This window comes from Oncorhynchus keta, chromosome 31 (genome assembly GCF_023373465.1).
Source record: "Oncorhynchus keta strain PuntledgeMale-10-30-2019 chromosome 31, Oket_V2, whole genome shotgun sequence".
NCBI classification, from domain to species: Eukaryota; Metazoa; Chordata; class Actinopteri; order Salmoniformes; family Salmonidae; genus Oncorhynchus; species Oncorhynchus keta.
The window spans coordinates 21878717-21896123 of record NC_068451.1 but is presented as its reverse complement, the minus strand read 5'-3'; the positions used below and the strand labels follow the sequence as shown (position 1 = coordinate 21896123).

General features: G+C 40.5%; 2 long non-coding RNA genes across 3 annotated transcripts in view; one reads left to right on the top strand and one right to left on the bottom strand.

Moving 5' to 3' along the window:
- Positions 1-17407, bottom strand: part of LOC118373827 (uncharacterized) — a 29015-nt gene that overhangs the window by 2993 nt on the left and 8615 nt on the right. The window contains exons 2-9 of one of the 2 annotated variants that reach the window (XR_004823486.2): positions 3923-3983; positions 3546-3680; positions 3047-3199; positions 2510-2563; positions 1915-2049; positions 1415-1567; positions 1162-1215; positions 28-116 (exon numbers count right to left, since the gene is read on the bottom strand). This is a non-coding gene — a long non-coding RNA (uncharacterized LOC118373827). The remainder of the gene's footprint in view (positions 1-27; positions 117-1161; positions 1216-1414; positions 1568-1914; positions 2050-2509; positions 2564-3046; positions 3200-3545; positions 3681-3922; positions 3984-17407) is intronic. The other variant, XR_004823487.2, reaches the window with a different exon arrangement.
- On the top strand, positions 5816-7978 carry LOC118373828 (uncharacterized). The gene is made up of 4 exons (XR_004823489.2): positions 5816-6048; positions 6269-6604; positions 6986-7057; positions 7149-7978. It is a non-coding gene; the product is annotated as an uncharacterized LOC118373828 (long non-coding RNA).

The following is a 17407-nucleotide window of genomic DNA, read 5'->3' as shown; positions in this document are numbered from 1 at the left end:
ACAATTATATTACTGTAGATAACTTACCTAACATTGATTCATCCCAAAACCAATGCCAACGCTAATGCCAAGGCAAATTATTAACCAAATCCACCAGGTTATATTGTGTTTTGGCTCTGAAAAACATGAAAACTATGACATGGAACTCCAAAGGAACAATACACGATTGATACTCAAATGAATCCATGCAGATACATACTGTAGATCAGGTATTCCCAAACTGGGAAGGGGGTACGCGCAATACGGTCGGGGTTACTCCAAACAAAAATGTGATACATATTTAAAAAACGTTCCTTTTTTTCACATTTTCAAACAGTCCTTATATTTTCCAACGTGGTTATACATTTGGGTGAGTTTTTTCTCTCTCGCCTGAGTAGCCTCGTTTCACTGCCCAAAATAAAATGTAACCATCGGGTGTTCAGCGAAATAACAACACAATGTTGAATACAGGTAGCCTGGTCAAATAATTAACATCCAATCACATGAACCGTTACTCTCTCGTGGGAATTCCACTATTGGTCCATATATAACCAAATGTAGCTGCTCATGTTGGTATCTGTACTGATGGAGAAAAAGCCATGACAAGGAGACATACAGGCACAAACTGTGCGTGGAAAATGATTTAAGACCGATTCTCTCCAGTACAACCCAACATTGCAGAGTTATGTGCATCCTTTCAAGCACACACTTCGCATTAACCTGTGGTGAGTTATTCACGATTTTTGATGAACAAATAAGATTTTATATATAAGATGGCGAAATAAAGAGCAAAATGATTGATTATTATTATTTGTGCTCTGGTCCTATAAGAGCTCTTTGTCACTTCCCACGAGCCAGGTTATGACAAAAACTCACACTCATGTGTGTGGAAGGCTTACAATGATGGCAAAAAAAACAACATTTGAGAGTACGCTGACCCTGGTGCTAGAGGGGGTACGCAGCTGGAGGTTGAAAGTTTGAAGGGATACGGGACTATAAAACGTTTGGGAACCACTGCTGTAGATCAACCTCTGTCCAGTAGACCCTTCATTTTGCAATGTATCTCTGTACATCAGGTATTAATACATCCACATCTTCCAACTCAATGCTTTTTCTTCTTCTGGGGAACTGAGATATTGTCATTGTGATCAAATCTAATACAAAATGTAAACAATAAATTACCTGTTTTATTCTTCAGATTGTCTGGTTCTCTTGATGTTGTTGGTAGTTGTGTTTCTGTTGCAAATATGGAAAAAACACAACTTCTAAATAAGAAACAGCAATGAAACATGCACAATAATGTAAACCTGTAATGATGTAATTCATGACACTACTAGTTCAGGATATGGATATCCCTGCTGCCATTCAAATTATTATTGTATACATTATAAAACATTTATATAAGTCCAAATGACAAGCTACAGTATATACTTACTCATACGTATGGTGCATCTTACACTTTCACCGACAAATGTTGTAGGGAATCCACAGCTTCTATTGTCTTTGCATATCGGTGCCATTGGTACTGTTTGTGGTTGTTCATCGTATTTCATTACTTCATCCGTCTCCACTGAACATTGAAACTTGTCTAGAAAAGTAAATAATATAAAAGTGCACATTAGAAACACTCTTCTTCACTCTCCTCTGCCAACCCTGGTGGTACTGAGTACAATTACAATTATGATTATTTGTAGGGAAAACAAGAGAGGTCAGAAAGGACTTGGTGGCACTCAGAGACTGTGACTCTGGACCAGTGTTTGGGGGAAACTTCTTCTGTAGTTTTGTGAAAAATGAATCAACTGCATGAGAACAATGTTTTCACTTGTCTATATTAAAGGCATAAAAAGAATGAACATTTCATTGGGATTAATTCCCAATGATAAATACAGTAAAACATTTTAGAACACGTTTACAAATGCTAATCACTGAACTTACCATTATCAAGCGGGCAATCAAATACAACGTCTTTCAAGAAGCCAGTCCATCTACAATCCATGATGTTAGTACATATGGGGTTATGATCGGCATTACAATTTAATTCAATGGTTGGTTTATGGTTCTCTGCCAAACCTAGAAGCCAAATACAAGTAAAACATAATTTAGTTCATGAACATTCTTCAAAATCAATGGCTATATTTCATGACTTAAAATGACTGTAAATGTTACAGACTGGATCTTTACTTGTAGTTAATTAACAACCATAACAGTTATGGTCAATCATATCATTGTGTAGTGCAGAAAATACACAAGAGTTCAGGGGCCTTGTTTTAACAAAGTTAACTATTTTCACTGTAGTGTCCAAAATGTCTTTCAAGCTGTCAGGCATTCCCTTGGTAGCAAGAGCCTCTCGGTGGATGCTACAGTGTACCCAACCAGCGTCGGGAGCAACTGCTTGCACGTGCGTTACCACTCCACTATGTCTCCCTGTCATGGCTTTTGCCCCATCATTACAGATACCAACATGAGCAGCAGCTACGTTTGGCTACATATGGACCGTTAGTGGAATTCCAAAATGTAAACAATCAATTACCTTTTCCATCTTCCATCTTTTCTGGTCCTCTTGATGTTATTGGTGACTGTATTTCTGTTGAAAATATGTCAAAAACACTATTTCTAAATAAAAATCAGCACTGAAACATGCACATTGATGTAATGATGTAATTCATTGCTCAAATTGGTTTGTTCAATTATACCAACTACTAGTTCAGGATATGGATATCCTTGTTGTCATTCAAATTATTATGGTATAATAGGTCAAACAAGGCATATAGTGTGCATTATAAAACATTTATATGAGTCCAAATGACAAGCTATATACTTTATTTATTTTATTTTTATTTAACCTTTATTTAACTAGGCAAGTCAGTTAAGAACACATTTTTATTTAAAATGACGGCCTACACCGGCCAAACCCAGACGACGCTGGGCCAATTGTGCGCCGCCCTATGTGACTCCCAATCATGGCCGGTTGTGATACAGCCTGGATTCAAACCACCTCTAGCACTGAGATGCAGTGCCTTAGACCACTGAGCCACTCAGGAGCCAGTCGGAAGCCCCCTTTACTTACTCATACGTATGGTGCATCTTACACTTTCACCGACAAATGTTGTAGGGAATCCACAGCTTCTATTGTCTTTGCATATCGGTGCCACTGGTACTGTTTGTGGTTGTTCATCGTATTTCATTACTTCATCCGTCTCCACTGAACATTGAAACTTGTCTAGAAAAGTAAATAATATAAAAGTGCACATTAGAAACACTCTTCTTCACTCTCCTCTGCCAACCCTGGTGGTACTGAGTACAATTACAATTATGATTATTTGTAGGGAAAACAAGAGAGGTCAGAAAGGACTTGGTGGCACTCAGAGACTGTGACTCTGGACCAGTGTTTGGGGGAAACTTCTTCTGTAGTTTTGTGAAAAATGAATCAACTGCATGAGAACAATGTTTTCACTTGTCTATATTACAGCATAAAAAGAATGAACATTTCATTGGGATTAATTCCCAATGATAAATACAGTAAAACATTTTAGAACACGTTTACAAATGCTAATCACTGAACTTACCATTATCAAGCGGGCAATCAAATACAACGTCTTTCAAGAAGCCAGTCCATCTACAATCCATGATGTTAGTACATATGGGGTTATGATCGGCATTACAATTTAATTCAATGGTTGGTTTATGGTTCTCTGCCAAACCTAGAAACCAAATACAAGTAAAACATAATTTAGTTCATGAACATTCTTCAAAATCAATGGCTATATTTCATGACTTAAAATGACTGTAAATGTTACAGACTGGATCTTTAATTGTAGTTAATTAACAACCATAACAGTTATGGTCCATTAATTGAGAATTCATTTTCTTAAAATACTGCAGGTTAAAATATCTCAAGGACAAGGTAATTACAATAGTCAACAAAATAGGTTAGGTGTCTTACCATTATAGGTAAGTAGCGTAAAAAATACAATGGTTATATAGAGGAAAACCGATGTCATATTCTGAAAGAGACAAAAAAAAGATATTTTTTTCTGTCAGTCAAGGTATTTAATTTGGATATAACCATAATGTAACCATATCCGTAATCTTCAGTATGCATTCGGTTAGGACAGACACTTTCACTAAAACTAGATTCTACAACATCCCTTCAAGAGAACTTGAAGAGTATGATTTTGTAGATTATTTAAAATATAAAAGTCTAAGGCAAGCTAATGTCATCATTTTGGGGGAATTTATAATGAAATGTTTCTGGCGAAGTCAAAATCTGTCGTCCTACAGTAGGTAATACGTTTATGAGTTTATGTTGCAGTGTTTGATAAATTAGCAAATGGTACCAATATATGAACTATGCCATTTAAATCATCTGGCTAGAGACAAACACACAAACACCTCTAGACACCAACACAGGAACAAGAAACAAAGAAATATGAACTCAAGGGACACACAATTACCCACAATCCCATGGCATCTTGCTAGTATGTTAATTTCAAGGCAATGTGACTCAACTCAAAAATGTGTTACATTCAGACAAACCAAGATAAACCATAAACCAAAACAAAATCTTCAGAAGATAGTCAATTCAGTTTCATATAAGTACTTTTATATATCAATAAAAACAGAGAAAATATGCAGAGATTGCTTGGGAATCTGAGAAATATAATTTGACAATGTGCTATAACTTGCAGTAAGCCTATGTGAAGATGGTAGGATTATGTGATCCAACACCAATTTAATCAAATAGTCTGCCATCATCAACTATCTTCAGATGTCAGATGAGGTGACTGCAGCATGATCTGGCTCAGTGGTTCCCAACCAGAGGTACTAGGACACCTGGGGGTACTTGGCCTATCAACATAAGGTTACTTGAGAAGACTCATGACACCACATGCCTACTGTTAAAATGCACATGAGGGGGTACTTCTGACAAATCATAATTAAGTTGGTGGTAAAGTAACTGATAAAAGTTTGGGAATGTCACGCCTACTCCCGTTCTCTCTCCTGCACTCAACGTCGCAGGTCTACTAAACCCGGTCCTGGCAACCCACATTGCGCACACCTGGCAACCATCATTACATTACATTTAAGTCATTTAGCAGACGCTCTTATCCAGAGCGACTTACAAATTGGTGCATGCAGGGTAGCCTAGTGGTTAGAGCGTTGGACTAGGAACCGGAAGGTTGCAAGTTCAGATCCCTGAGCTGACAAGACACAAATCTGTCGTTCTGCCCCTGAACAGGCAGTTAACCCACTGTTCCTAGGCCGTCATTAAAAATAAGAATTTGTTCTTAACTGACTTGCCTAGTTAAATAAAGGTACAAATAAAATTACGCACACCTGTTCCCCATTGTCATGCACACCTGGACTTCATCATTACCTTGATTATTTAGCCCACAGTAGCCTCAGTCTTCTTGTTTACGTTCAGTACACTTCTTCTGTTTTGTTTATCTGCTTATTCTCATTATTAAAACACACCTTCTGCACCTGCTTCCTGACTCCTAGCATATACAGTGGGGCAAAAAAGTATTTAGTCAGCCACCAATTGTGCAAGTTCTCCCACTTAAAAAGATGAGAGAGGCCTGTAATTTTCATCATAGGTACACTTCAACTATGACAGACAAAATGAGAGAGAAAAATCCAGAAAATCACATTGTAGGATTTTTAATTTATTTATTTGCAAATTATGGTGGAAAATAAGTATAGTTGAAGTGTACCTATGATGAAAATTACAGGCCTCTCTCATCTTTTTAAGTGGGAGAACTTTCACAATTGTTGGCTGACTAAATACTTTTTTGCCCCACTGTACGTTACGGGGAGCCATTGACCAAGCTGCACTTTATGACAAGTAGCCTATATAGCATATCCTGTCTCCAGGCTTCCGTAATGTTTCTGTGTTTCTGTGTTCATTGTGGCTTTTTTTTGTACTCTGTTCTACAGTATGAAGTTATATGATTACAGGAAAACAGGGGTTGTTCATTTTCATCTGTAGTTGACACTGAACGAGAACAATCTACAGAATCATGTGCAAACTTCCCCTTTGGTGTTCTATAGTATTGCTGTTATTCCCAGGTAAGACACTTAACAAATATATGTAAGATATTATTATCCATAATAATTATCTAAGATAAGTATTGCTATGGTTGAGATAATGGATGTTATTTCTAAAATAAGAACGTAAGGCACTTTTACCTTGAACATTTTCAGAAGATGTTGACAATCATACTGCATGCAAGTTAAGGTTAAAGGGTAGTTCAGACATTCATTACTATGCATGTTTGTTTCCTCCTAGTCCCTGCAAATGCCAGGGTGTGGATGAACCAGTGGTCCTCAAAGAATGCTTACATAGTAGGGGAAACAGCTGCTCTTTATTGCAACATAACCTCAGATCATGAGGAAATAAGAAATTGCAAAATGAGATGGATCATTGAAGATCAAGGTGATGTCACAAGTTTGGAGTTATATACGCATCGTGTCAACATGAATTTGAGCAAAACAGCTACTACTATGACATTGAGAAACCTGACCTTGAGAGACACCATTATGCCAATTTGCATCGCAAAGTGCATCATTGACAGTGTCAACAGCAAGGTTTATGGGGAGGGTGGCACACTTCACATTTTTGAAGGTATGTATATCATCAACACCACCATTGACATGTAATTGGTTTAAATTACATTGGTTTTCAGAAAATATGGATAAAACTTTAGTTTGCTTTCAAAAACTTTTGCAGGTGAAAACACAAAAGAAGTTCTTATGTTTTTTTCTGTACTTTTGTACTGTTACATAATAATTCATAATGACAGAAAGCACACGTTTGGGTGTTACCCAACAACCACAAAATTGTTGTAGCTTATGCATACTTTTGAAACACTTTTAAGAATGTAACACGCATATAGGCTACATTACAACAACAAAAACATTGTTATGCAGCTGAATTTCTGATGAAATTCTAAAGAAATTGTTTAGAATATTGTAAAGTGGCCATCTCTACTTTTTCCTGTGTAAGACATCAACCAGATGACCCTGGTCTCAAAGTTGACAACACTGGTCCCAGAGTTGACAACACTGGTCCCAAAGGGTAAGTGTTGGTACAACTTGACATGTGTCTGTTTTGTTAGCCTACTATTCAAGTAGACATGAGTGTAACAACCACTTTCCTCTTGTTTCAGAAATCAAACAGGAACATGCTCTCACTTGGCTGAACCATGTTTTTCTCAGCATAAACATCCTGATTTTCATTGTGGCCACAATTATTTGTGTGTCATACATCAGAACCCAAATGAATATGAATTAAAAAGGGATTACATTAGTTGTTAAAATATTGCCTGAAGCACCCTTCCAAGTTATAGCCTTAAGCCTATGCTCTAACACCTTTGGTAAACTGTCAACTGTGATTTGAAACGTTTTCGGAACAATAGCTTTCTTCACACACTGCATTTTTATTGTGTTTTTAGGCCTGTTCATATTTTATTACTCTAATGTATAGAATGTATGCCTACTGATATATTTTTTACTGTCTTGTATTATTACCTGAAAACAAACTAGGTAAATGTGAAAGGTGACAAGCATCTGGTAAATGCATTCCAGATTAGAGTGAGCAAAAGACTACATTTGATTTACTTTCCTTTAGTATCCATGTGGACATTTTGAATACAGTTGACATATATTAATTTAATCGTGTATCCTAATCATAATCATTGCTATTGATAGAATATAGATTAAAGTTGATAAAGTTTAGACTATTTTTCACGTCTGCTCCTGCTCTTCCCCCCAGGTGCTTGAGGGTGCCAGGCATCACTCACTCCTATCATCCACTACGCACACCTGCCTTCCCTTGTCATGCGCTTCAGCTATATTGGACTCACTTATCTGTTTATTACCTCGCCTATATTTGTCATTTTCCCTGCTGATGCATTGATTGTTTTTTGTCTGTATTATTAGTTTACTGACGCTGTTCCTGTCTCATGTCCGTTCTTTATTAAATGTTTGACTCCCCGTACCTGCTTCGTCTCTCCAGCGTCATTCCATGTGACACTGTGCACGATATGAATACATTCTCCCACACACCAGCCTGGTCTCAGACTAGATGTAACATAGTAAACATAAGCCCGGGATATCTGATGTTAGTATATGTTATTTTTGGTATAGTTACTTAAGGCAAAAGTAGGGTGGTTGGTCAGGGTGAATGAGTGGGCGTATAACACGAACGTCTAGCAACTGTCGGTGTGAATGGGTGGGCATTTAACACGTATGTCTAGCAACCCAAATGGTTACGTTTGAATCTAATCTTGGATAACTTCAGCAACTTTGCAACTACTTACTACTTTTTAGCTACTTTGCAACTACTTAGCATGTTAGCTAACCTTAACACTTTAACCTAACTTTAACCTAATCCCCAGCCTAACGTTAGCCACCTAGCTAACGTAAGCCACGACAAATTGCAATTCATAACATATTATATAAAATGGATTATGGACATCTACAAATGTATACATACCATACAAAATTTAACATATCATTGTAATTGGAGTGTCCCTGATGTGATTTTACTATGTTTTGTCTACCTCAGTCCAGGTTGCAGCCACACACTAGGCCAGGGTTTCCCAAAGTTGCATGATGATGAGTTGGTTATTTGAATAAGCTGTGTAGTGCTATGGCAAAACCCAAAACATGCACCCAGGAGGGGGCCCCAGGACCGAGTTTGGGAAGCCCTGCACAAGGCTAGGCTACAGCAGCCTCTTTTACTTTTGTGAGGCAATTCCTATATCACCAACATTTCTTTGTGTAGCTTATAATGTTAAAACAGACATATTGCTATTTATATAATATTGATTAAAAGTAAATAGGTTAATTGTTTATTATATAATTAAGTTGAAAACTAAAGTAGGTCACCTTCGATATCTTGAATGTGGAGAGCACACGGAATGGTCGTAGGGAATGGAACTGCGGATCTGCTTGCTGTGATTTGTTTGTGTTGTCATAAAAAAATGTAATCTCATCACGATAAAAACGATAGAGCACAAAGCGGGCACTCTGTGACAGCTTGGACAGCACCATTCATAGATTTATAATTATTGATGAAACCAAAAACAATAAATTGTTTTTGGATGGATTACAGTTTAATTAATAAACTGTATATGCTCAAATATATTTGACCAAATCCATTTTTGGCACAATTACTTTGGATAGATTAGGTTCGTAAATCCATAAAATAATTGTCATAACTGCACTTTATCACAATCACCTCGGGATGGAAAAAAGTAAACAATGACATAGCACACTCAGATAAATGTATGTTGCGACATTCGCTACTAAATAGCCGGACAAAGCCTAGTCAGCATCGCTGATGAAAATGTACATTTGTTGTAATCATCGCACACATCAAACCACAGGGCCTTTTTCAATCAGTTGGTTTAGTTGAATAAAAAACATTGACGCAAAAGTGTTAAAATGTGGGGTAAAAGTGCTGTTGTTTTTTACTGATGGGCTCTGATTAGCTCCTGTTCCTGCTATTACAACACAGTTCATGGGTGAGAAAAGTCTGTGATGGTTTCAGCTCTAAAGGTGAACAGCTGCAATGGAACATTTGAGGTTTAAGAACAGGATGTGATGACTTTGTGCTTCATGTTCTGTTTAATCTAAATAGAGGTTTGGTTGATGTGTGGTTGTGTTCAACTCCCCTCTCTGACATCCATAAAACGGCATAAACACATTTGCAGAACACTTGAGGTTTTATTCCCTTAACTATCAATGCTGGTTATGTTTCTCAAACCTCAAATATGGCAGCAAATTGTTTATTGTGTTGCACAGTATAGATGCTCCAATCTAGACAATACAATACACCCAGCCACACAATCTAAGTTGGTGGTGTGTTTATTAATGTGTTATTATAACCACCTCTATGGTTCTAACTGTGATAGAACATATTAATATTGTTGGTGACCCCTAGCAGGCTGATATTACAAATATCCCATCCTGTGCTTAGAGGTGAAGAACAGTGATTCAAGAAAACAGAGCGACAGGGTTTTGTGGGTCATTTGTCATTGAATTACAGTTTTAAAATGCTTAATTCATTGTTCAGATTTCTCTGGTGGGGAGGGGAGGAAGGCCAACATAGAAGTATCTTAATCAAGAGAGGACATACAAATGTGTGTTCAGTCACTACAGTATACACCATTCTACATCTGCTAAATGCTGGTAGGAAAACCTTGAATCTTTGGGGAAACACAGGCAAGTTTGTTCTCTTCTATGGTTTCAGTAGTATCGATACAAGGTTCAACTGACTTAAACTGTGAACATTCCACGTTTTCATTCACTAAACGGAGCTGTACAAATTATACAAAAACTATCTCGGCTTTCTACTTATCTTGATGCAGCAAACACAACCTGTGATTACTACAATCCAAAAGCAATACATGAACAATTCAAATCTCAGAGTTCAAGCATTTGAACTCCTCTTCCCATATTCAAAGCAGTGTTTGAATAAAGAAACAGAACGGTTTTAGGTGATGAGGGTGAGTCAGCCACATCTCTCCTCTGATGTGATCAATAATTTACTCCTTCGTGTCACAAGTGGTTTCATGGAGTACACAGCAGAACAACCTAGCCATGAGTTATAAATAACCTATGAACCTCTAAGGATGTGTCAGGACTGGTGGTGTTTTAAAAAGTGCTATTTTCAGAATTCTGACAGTAGTGAAAGATGATCAAGATAGAACTGCCAAAAGGGGAGGAGTTGCAATCTACTGCAGAGATAGCCTGCAAAGTTCTGTCAAACTTTCCAGGTCTATGGCCAAACAGTTCGAGCTTCTAATTTAAAAAAATAATCTCTCCAGAAATAAGTCTCTCACTGTTGCCACCTGTTATAGACCCCCTCAGCTCCCAGCTGTGCCATGGACACCATTGGTGAATTGATTGCCCCCCATCTAACTTCAAAATTTGTTCTGCTAGATGACCTAAACTGGGATATGCTTAACACCCCGGCCGTCCTACAATCTAAGCAAGATGCCCTCAATCTCACACAAATTATCAAGGAACCCACCAGGTACAACCCTAAATCCGTAAAAATGGGAACCCTCATAGATATTATCCTGACCAACTTGCCCTCCAAATATACCCCTGCTGTTTTCAATCAGGATCACAGCGATCACTGCCTCATTTCCTGCATCCGTTATGAGTCCGTGGTCAAATGACCACCCCTCATCACTGTCAAACGCTCCCTAAAAAACTTCTGCGAACAGGCCTTTCTAATTGACCTGACCCGGGTATCCTGGAAGGATATTGACCTCATCCCGTCAGTAGAGGATGCATGGTTGTTCTTTAAAAGTAATTTTCTCACCATCTTAAATAAGCATGACCCTTTCAGAAAATGTAGAACTAAGAACAGATATAGCCCTTGGTTCACTCCAGACCTGACTGCCCTCGACCAACACAAAAACATTATGTGGCGTACTGCACTAGCATCGAATAGTCCCTTTACAGGGAAGTCAGGAACCAAATCACACAGTCAGATAGGAAAGCCAAGGCTAGCTTTTCAATCAGAAATCTGATCCTTCACCCAAATCCAGATAGCAGATGTTCTGAAAGAGCTGCAAAACCTGGACCCGTACAAATCAGTTGGGCTAGACAGTCTGGACCCTCTCTTTCTAAAATTATCCGCCGCCATTGTTGCAACCCCTATTACTAGTCTGTTCAACATCTCTTTCGTATCGCCCGAGATTCCTAAAGATTGGAAAGATCTTCAAAGAGGGTGACACTCTAGACCTAAACTGTTACAGACCTATATCCATCCTGCCCTGCCTTTCCAAAGTCTTCGAAAGACAAGTTAACAAACAGATCACTGACCATTTTGAATCCCACTGTACCTTCTCCACTGTGCAATCCGGTTTCCGAGCTGGTCACGGGTGCACTTCAGGCACGCTCAAGATACTAAACAATATCATAACCGCCATCGATAAAAGACAGTACTGTGCAGCCGTCTTCACCGACCTGGCCAAGGCTTTCGACTCTATCAATCACCGTATTCTTATCGGCAGACTCAACAGCCTTGGTTTCTCAAATGACTGCCTTGCCTGGTTCACCAACTACTTCTAAAATAGAGTTCAGTGTGTACAATCGGAGGGCCTGTTGTCCGGACCTCTGGCGGTCTCTATGGAGGTACCACTGGGTTCAATTCTCGGCCGACTCTTTTCTCTGTATATATCAATGATATCAATGATGCTGCGGGTGATTCCTTGATCCACCTTTACACAGACAACACCATTCTGTATACACCTGGCCCTTCTTTGGACACTGTGTTAACAAACCTCCAAATAAGCTTCAATGCCATACAACACTCCTTCCGTGGCCTCCAACTGCTCTTAAATGCTAGTAAAACTAAATATAAGCTAAATATAAGCACTACTCTGGACGGTTCTGACAACTACAAATACCTAGGTTTCTGGCTAGACTGTAAACTCTCCTTCCAGACTCATATTAAGCATCTCCATTCCAAAATTAAATCCAGAATCAGAGTCCTATTTCGCAACAAAGCCTACTTCACTCACGCTGCCAAACATACCCTCATAAAATTGACTATCCTACCAATCCTTGACTTTGGCGATGTCATTTACAAAATAGCCTCCAACACTCTACTCAGCAAATTGGATGCAGTCTATCACAGTGCCATCCGTTTTGTCACCAAAGCCCCATATACCACCCACCACTGCGACCTGTATGCTCTCGTTGGCTGGCCCCCATATTCATCGCCAGAACCACAGGCTCCAGGTCATCTATAAGTCTTCGCTAGGTAAAGCTCCGCCTTATCTCAGCTCACTGGTCACCATAACAACACTAATAGCACGCTCTCCTGCAGGCATATCTCACTGGTCATCCCCAAAGCCAATACCTACTTTGGCTGCCTTTCCTTTCAGTTCTCTGCTGCCAATGACTGGAACGAATTGCAAAAAATCAGAGAGACTTATATCTCCCTCACTAACTTTAAGCAACAGCTATCTGAGCAGCTCACCGATCGCTGCAGCTGTACACAGCCCATCTGTAAATAGCCCATCCAACTACCTACCTCATCCCCATATTGTTTTTAATTACTTTTCTGCTCTTTTGCACACCAGTATTTCTACTACATCATCATCTGCACATCATTCACTCCAGTGTTAATTTGCTAAATTGTAATTACTTCGCTACTATGACATATTTATTGCCTTACCTCCTTACTCCATTTGCATACACTGTATATAGATTTTTCTATTGTTATTGACTGTACTTTTGTTTATCCCATGTGTTGTTTTTTGTCGCACTGCTTTGCTTTATCTTGGCCAGGTCGCAGTTGTAAATGAGAACTCTCAGAGAACTCTCTCTGGTACCAAAGTCATGTAGTGGAAAATAAATTCAAGAGGTCCAGGAGGTCGACAATCAGTCATTGTAAAGGGGACAATCCCTCCTTATCTACAGTGCCTTGCGAAAGTATTCGGCCCCCTTGAAATCTGCAACTTTTTGCCACATTTCAGGCTTCAAACATAAAGATATAAAACTGTATTTTTTGGCGAAGAATCAACAACAAGTGGGACACAATCATGAAGTGGAACGACATTTATTGGATATTTCAAACTTTTTTAACAAATCAAAAACTGAAAAATTGGGCGTGCAAAATTATTCAGCCCCCTTAAGTTAATACTTTGTAGCGCCACCTTTTGCTGCAATTACAGCTGTAAGTCGCTTGGGGTATGTCTCTATCAGTTTTGCACATCGAGAGACTGACATTTTTTCCCATTCCTCCTTGCAAAACAGCTCGAGCTCAGTGAGGTTGGATGGAGAGCATTTGTGAACAGCAGTTTTTAGTTCTTTCCACAGATTCTCGATTGGATTCAGGTCTGGACTTTGACTTGGCCATTCTAACACCTGGATATGTTTATTTTTGAACCATTCCATTGTAGATTTTGCTTTATGTTTTGGATCATTGTCTTGTTGGAAGACAAATCTCCGTCCCAGTCTCAGGTCTTTTGCAGACTCCATCAGGAGTCATTCTTCCAGAATGGTCCTGTATTTGGCTCCATCCATCTTCCCATCAATTTTAACCATCTTCCCTGTCCCTGCTGAAGAAAAGCAGGCCCAAACCATGATGCTGCCACCACCATGTTTGGCAGTGGGGATGGTGTGTTAAGGGTGATGAGCTGTGTTGCTTTTAAGCCAAACATAACGTTTTGCATTGTTGCCAAAAAGTTCAATTTTGGTTTCATCTGACCAGAGCACCTTCTTCCACATGTTTGGTGTGTCTCCCAGGTGGCTTGTGGCAAACTTTAAACAACACCTTTTATGGATATCTTTAAGAAATGGCTTTCTTCTTGCCACTCTTCCATAAAGGCCAGATTTGTGCAATATACGACTGATTGTTGTCCTATGGACAGAGTCTCCCACCTCAGCTGTAGATCTCTGCAGTTCATCCAGAGTGATCATGGGCCTCTTGGCTGCATCTCTGATCAGTCTTCTCCTTGTATGAGCTGAAAGTTTAGAGGGACGGCCAGGTCTTGGTAGATTTGCAGTGGTCTGATACTCCTTCCATTTCAATATTATCGCTTGCACAGTGCTCCTTGGGATGTTTAAAGCTTGGGAAATCTTTTTGTATCCAAATCCGGCTTTAAACTTCTTCACAACAGTATCTCGGACCTGCCTGGTGTGTTCCTTGTCATTCATGATGCTCTCTGCGCTTTTAATGGACCTCTGAGACTATCACAGTGCAGGTGCATTTATACGGAGACATGATTACACACAGGTGGATTGTATTTATCATCATTAGTCTTTTAGGTCAACATTGGATCATTCAGAGATCCTCACTGAACTTCTGGAGAGAGTTTGCTGCACTGAAAGTAAAGGGGCTGAATAATTTTGCACGCCCAATTTTTCAGTTTTTGATTTGTTAAGCTCTTCAACCTATGGGGGCGCTATGTCATTATTGGATAAAAAGACGTGCCCGTTTTAAGCGCAATATTTTGTCACGAAAAGATGCTCGACTATGCATGGGATTGACAGCCTTGGAAAGACAAAACTCTGACGTTTCCAAAACTGCAAAGATATTATCTGTGAGTGCCCCAGAACTAATGCTACCGGCGAAACCAAGCTGAAGTTTCATACAGGAAATGCCCCAGATTCTGAAGGCGCTGTGTTCCAATGTCTCCTTATATGGCTGTCAATGCGCCAGGAATGAGCCTGCCCTTTGTGTCGTTTCTCCAAGGTGTCTGCAGCATTGTGACGTGTTTGTAGGCATATCATTGGAAGATTGACCATAAGAGACTACATTTACCTGGTGTCCCGCCCGGTGTCCTGTGTCGAAATTATTGCGTAATCTGTAGGTCCATGCGCGTTCCATTTCTTCAGAAGAGAAAGTCAACTGCCACGAAGGATTTTATCGTCGATAGATATGTGAAAAACACCTTGAGGATTGATTCTAAACATCGGTTTGCCATGTTTCTGTCGATATTATGGAGTTAATTTGGAAAAAAGTTAGCGTTTTAATGACTTAATTTTCGTTTTTTTTCTTACCCAAACGTGATGAAGAATGATGAAGAAAATGGACCGATCTGTCAACAAAAATAACATTTTTTGTAAAAACGGAACATTTGCTATCTAACTGAGAGTCTCCTCATTGAAAACATCTGAAGTTCTTCAAAGGTAAATGATTTTATTTGAATCCTTTTCTGTTTTTTTGTGAAAATGTTGCATGCTGAAAGCCAGGCATAAATCCTATGCTGGGCTATCAATACTGTACCACAAATGCTTGTTTAGCTATGGTTCAAAAGCATATTTTGAAAATCTGAGATGGCAATGTTGTTAACAAAAGGCTAAGCTTGAGAGCAAATAGATTAATTTCATTTCATTTGTGATTTTCATGAATAGTTAACGTTGTGTTATGCGAATGAGCATGCGGATAGATTTACACAATCCTGGATACAGGCGGTAATCGAGGGAAAGCTGTAACCTTTAACTCACCTCATTCAGTCTACCCAGGACATTAAATGGCCCCACAAACCGCGGTCCCAGCTTCCGGCAGCGCAGGCGGAGGGGCAGGTTTCGGGTCGAGAGCCAGACGACCGGGGAACACCGGGGCCTCACTGTGGTGACGGTCTGCGCTGGCATTCTGGCGCAGCATGGCCCGCTGTAGGTGAACATGGGCGGCGCCCCATATCTCCTCAGCGCGCCTGAACCGCGTCGTTCACCGCAGGAGCCTCAGTCTGACTCGGATGCCAAGGCGCCAGAACCGGCGTCCAGACGTTCCATGAACGCCCTCCAGACCCTCGAAGTGTCCTGGAAACCCAGATCAGACACTATATCCTCAGGCACCCCGTAGTGCAAGAAGACGTGCGTAAACAAGGCCTCCGCAGTCTGAAGGGCTGTAGGGAGACTGGACAGAGGAAGGGGACGGCAGGACTTAGAGAAACAATCCACAACAACCAGGATCGTGGTGTTTCCCTGTGATGGGGGAGATCGGTAAGGAAATCGGTCGACAGGTTGTGGATCGTTGTGGAATGGGTAAGGGGTGTAGCTTACCTCTGGGCAGGTGCCTAGGAGCCTTACACTGAGCACACACCGAGCAGAAGGAAATATAAATCTCACATCCTTAGCCAAAGTGGGCCACCAGTATTTCCCACTCAGACAGCGCACCGTCCGATCGATGCCTAGATGACTAGAGGAAGGTGACGTGTGGGCTCAATAGATCAGCCCGGTCACGGACAGCAGACGGAACGTACAGACGCCCGGATGGGCCAGCACGTGAGCCGAGGTAAACAGAGCCCTCAGGTGACCAAAAGCCCTGTCCGCTTCAGCCGACCACTGCAAACGTACCGGTCCCCCCTTCAGCAGTGAGGTAATGGGAGCCGCTACCTGCGGTACCCTAGGAAGGAGACGGACTGCTGGAAGAACAAGCATTTCTCAGCCTTGACGTACAGGTCATTCTCCAACGGTCGACCAAGCACATTGCGCACCAGGGACACATGCTCAGCGTGTGCAGCAGAGTATATCAGAATGTCATCAATATACACCACTACACCCTGCCCGTGCAGGTCCCTGAAAATCTTGTCTACAAAGGCTTGGAAGACTGATGGAGCATTCATCAACCCGTACGGCATGACCAGGTACTCATAATGCCCTGAGGTAGTACTGAACGCCGTCTTCCACTCGTCTCCCTCCCGGATACACACCAGGTTGTAAGCGCTCCTGAGATCTAGTTTGGTGAAGAAGCGCGCCCTGTGCATTGACTCAATCGCTGTGGCTATGAGAGGTAGCGGGTAACTGTAACTCACAGTGATCTGGTTTAGGCCTCGATAGTCAATACACGGGCGCAGACCTCCCTCCTTCTTCTTCACAAAAAAGAAACTTGAGGAGGCACAGGGGTGGAGTAGAGGACCGAATGAACCCCTGACGCAGGGATTCGGAGACA